Below are 4,800 nucleotides of genomic sequence, written 5' to 3'. Positions count from 1 at the left end.
TTTGCTGCCATAAAAAGAATCACAAACTTTTTTTAAAAAAGCCCAGTTACTTAGATGTCCTGAAAATTTCAGCCCTTCCATACTTGTGTATTCCTTCACTGGCAACATGTAAATATAAAACCCACCAAGCAGAAATGTGTGCAGTCAGATAGAGACAAGCCCTTTTGGTTTGTCACACAATATCCAGATCCAGAGGGAAGCTGTGAAATCCCATCAAGCAGCCTCAGTTCCAGAACTGGGCCAGTGGCGCTTTCTGCCCGGCATGCACGACCATTCCTTCCATCTGCATGACAGGAGGTTCACTCTCTATCTCCTTATCATTCACCCAAATCCTTCTAGCAAAACTGGCAAAGAGGGTATGAGTGAGAGCTTGCTCCTTAACACCACAAAAATACAACTGCATGCATGGACACATATCCACGTTGTATTGCAGTTGTAACGTATCCCCTTTTGTAGGGTCTGTCTCCCTTGTTAAGGCCAAGGAAATGCACATCTCTTGAACTTGTCCTTCATATCTCCTCTGCCAGTTCTGACTCTTTGTTTCCTCTCCCGACCCTTTTAATTGGAAAAAAAAAAAAAAAAAAGTGTAAAATTTTAAGCACAGGCCTATGCACTGGAAAAATGGACTTTAAAAAAATGAGAAATCTTATACAGTCACTCTCTATGCCCACCAAGTTCAATGTCTCATTTTTTCTCACAGTTCAGAATGTCAATAGGCTACAGCTATCACTGATAGTCCTGATCTGTTAAACCTCTTTGTCACACACATAGGCTGAACAAGGATTGTGATAGGAAACTTGGTTTCTTAGTGAAAAATTTAGGAAGTTACTACCCTGCTCTAGTACCATCACACATTCATTACCCATCACTAAGAGAAAATCAAGAAGTCTTTTCAAAAGCACGAGAAAATAAGCAATTTAAATAGGTGATAGTTGCTCATGGGAAGCAGGTTTCCAGTGGCATCTGCCCAATTAGTGCTGTTACAGCATCTTTGCTCTTTTCTTACGTCACACCTCTCCCGAAGTCCAGACAACATGGTAGGTTGGAAATGTCATTATAAGATACACATTAGGAAATTATAAAGAATGCAGAGTTGAACATCTGAAACTCTCTGATGAAGTTCAAATCCTTTGTGCCAACTCTTACTCAAGGATATAAATCATGGTTTGGCCTTACTACCTTTTTCACTGACCACACAATACCAGGTCATTTTTCTCTAGAGATCTTGGGTGAACACAGAGAATCTGGTGCTATATTACATAGTGCAGGCTAGAGGAGTAATTGATGTGAAAATTATGAAAAGTATTTGCCATCCTTACCCAGATCACATACTATCCTACTCTGCGAGAAATCCCAAGAGGAATTTGTAGGATTATTCAATGAATAAGGTACTATTCATGGTGAGTAAAGGTGGCAGAATCAACTTGCTACTGATTACGAGCTGCTTCTCCTCACTTACACTGCTGTAAATTTAAATTAACTCCACTCAATCAATGGTGAATAATTGATATAAAATCAGAGTAAGAGGAGAATTAGTCTATAAGTATGTCTAGAATGAATAAACGGTGAAAATGTGCTGGCATGCATAACTCCCCCTTGAAGTTTTGCTGCAAGGTTACTTTTATAACTGATTGTTTCATTCTCAGAAGCGCTGTGCTGCTACTTGCAAAGGAAATGTATACTGAGCCTCCGCATGCTAAAATACCCGTGGTTTCCAAGGGCTCGTGTTTTCCTGAGTGGTTTGAAAAACCCACAAATCCCACTGAGCTTAGTTCAGGCCACGGGCACATCCTAGCTAGCAAGGACAAAGAGGTCTTCTGGTGGCCTGTGAGGTACCCTGGTGAGCCCCAAGATGTTGTGGCTGGGTCTTGGTTTTCCGCTGGAGAAAACCAGATTAGCATAGGAGCGGAGTGATTTGAACATCATGTCTCTTTTTCCTCTCAGCCTATTCAGCAGATGCTCTACATAAGCAAGCAAAAGAGCAGTCTCTGTTTGCACCATTCATGTTCTGCCCCTGTTAGGGTCTCATTGCCTCTGTCTTCAGCCCGGAGGCTTTTGCTCCTTCCTCTCTCCCCCTCTGCTTCATAAATTTTTTCAAGCAAGAGCTATCCTTAACTGTATTTGTACAGCAATTCCCACAACGGGATTTGGATCTGGTCAATGCCTCTAATTACTACCGCAACACTATTATTATTTAATCTGTAGAGACCTTATGATCCCTTTTAGATGGCATATTTTTAACAGCCATGACTATTGCCTGGATATTGTTTAATTTTAGCTCCACAGATCAGATTTAGAGAATGATAAAATTGCCTTCCTCCCTCTGTGATGCTGACCCATCCCCTGTCCTCACCTACCATGGCATTCTCTGTCCCACTTTTCCCTCCCATCCCCAAGCAGCGTGTTGGGGAGGGCGCCATCATCTTTGGAACTTGCAGATTAAAAGGCAAAAAATTGACAGTAAACTGCCAATGGCTCATTTACTGTTGACGGTGAGTCAATCAAAATCCTGCTTTCCCACTGCTTCCTGGTTTTCCCATCTGTGTGAATTCATGACCCGATTTCTGATGTGTTCCACACTGTTACTTTTTTCCCCTCAGAGTTTAATTGCTTCTGTTTCACATTTGGGTGCTGAAAAATTGACAGAAGCTGCACAATTCCCTCCAGCAATGGATCCTATTTATATTGCTGTAAACTACGTTTTGCAGTGATATGATTAGTAATAAAAGGGAGAAAATTAAACAGGAATTAGCATCGCTTTGTATCAAATCCGGTTATCAAGCAAGTTCTACTCTAAGGGTCACAAGAAATGTTAATGTTGTTAAAAGCCCACCACACCATAAGGAAGTCATCAAGTCCTCACATACAGGGCATTCTGAGAGCAGAACAACAGCAACTTGCCTTACACCAGATGTAGCATTAATCCAAATAAATGTCTGTCTCAGGTCTGAGCATTCCCAGCCACAGCGCACGCAGAAGGAGGGAGAGCAGGAGGAGGAAACTCTCTTCCCAGAAAAGCCATCCTGGCCATTTCTTATGTTCTCACAGAGGACACCTGGCCCTCTCCCCACAGCACACATGCTAAGGTATGGCATGTGTGAGGAGGCTCTGGAAAGGACTGAGGAAGAGCTGTGAATCCACAGCGTACAGGGAGAGCTGCCCCTGGACTGCTTGAGTGCTACGGCATGAGCAGGCTCCAAATCTCTAGCAGCCACCCTGAGGATATGGCACAAAGGCTCCAGCCAAGCGCACTCAGAACATGCTGCTTCACATTTAGAGAGAAGATTATGGCAGGAAAGTTGTTGTGCTGTGAATTTCTAAGGATGTCAATAAAGCTAATATATTTTAAAAGACCAATCAATCAGTATACCCAGAAAAAAAAAAAAAAAGCTTTTGGGCACATAAGTCCACCTTCAGTGGGCTCTTCACTTCTCACAGGGTTTGAAATAGACCCACTACTACTTTGTCAGGAGACTGCCCATGACATTCTCTACAACTTTTTGTCTTGAAAACAATCTGAACTTTTATTGGCTGAATACTATACATCCAATAAATAAAAATTGATACACAAGCTTATCAAATGTTTTGTTTACTAAAATACATTCATAGTGCATAGAATACGTGATGATAATTTTGATATTATTTTCATGAGTATTTTAATTTTTTAGAAGTTAACTGAAATGACATGGAAATAGTCATAAGAAACAGGAAACTCAATAAACTTTGACGGACTGATGTTTTTAGAAGGCTCTTCTTTATTTATAAATCATTTTGCCTGGGAAACCTTTGCTCTTAACCCACTCTACCGAGACAAACTCATTGCAAGAGCAATTGCCAGAGCTTGACTCAGCGTTACCCACAGCCAGCATTGACCGATTGATGCTTTTAATCCTTATGAGGTCGCTGGAAAATTCTGGGCTCTGCCGAGATGCATTGTTGAACTGGAGCAGAGCAGGACCTATGATAGAAACTCAGCTCTCCAATCTTTCAATGTTGTTAGACTTTCCTCATACAGACAAGGACTTACATGAGCGGAGCAAATGCCCAGGATTTTTTTGCAGTCTGAAGTGTATTTTGACATGTAGCAGACCATCCTATGCAGCTGGATAAGAGGCACCATGTCAAGACCTGCTAGCAAGACCTGCTGCTCAGTCGGCATGGTCCCCGACCCAGGCAGCTTGAATGGAGGATATCCTTATTATGGCTGAGCCAGACAAAAGTTCTCTGAAGTGGAAACAGCAGGACTCCAGCAATGGTGAACACTGGGGAGAAAAGATTTGGCTGGGCACACAGTCCATCTAACTGCCACCTAGAGTCTAAGTGTATCCCAGGGATGCCATCAACTTCTGCGCAACAACAAGCACGGGCTTGGAGACACCCAGGCAAGTGAGCGGCGGAACCATCCTTCCCAGCTTCACAGGAGCTGCAACAAAGTTAAGTAAAATAATGGAGAATTGTTTTCCAGACAACATTCCTTTTCCTGTGAGCACTTAATTCTCCTCACAAACCAACTAGCACACATCTCCTTGTCCTTTTTCTTCCCACAGCTGAAGAGAATCTCTTAGTTGTTTTCTCTTCTACCACATCTCCATGAACATGGAAACTGTTCAGCAAGTCTACTCCTCTTCCAGCACTGGAACGGCTGTTTTATTGCTCTGACCAGTTTATTAAGAAACATCATTGTCCAGAATCTCTCTGCTAATAAACGGCAACGCACCACTTAGTTCTCTCTGGCAGGCAGCTGCTCCCGGAGGGGAAGAAGAAATAGGTTTATTCTGCCACCCACGGCACATCTCAGCA

This window comes from Buceros rhinoceros, unplaced genomic scaffold (assembly GCF_000710305.1).
Source record: "Buceros rhinoceros silvestris isolate BGI_N320 unplaced genomic scaffold, ASM71030v1 scaffold10272, whole genome shotgun sequence".
Lineage (NCBI taxonomy): Eukaryota > Metazoa > Chordata > Aves > Bucerotiformes > Bucerotidae > Buceros > Buceros rhinoceros.
This window is presented reverse-complemented; position numbering follows the sequence as displayed.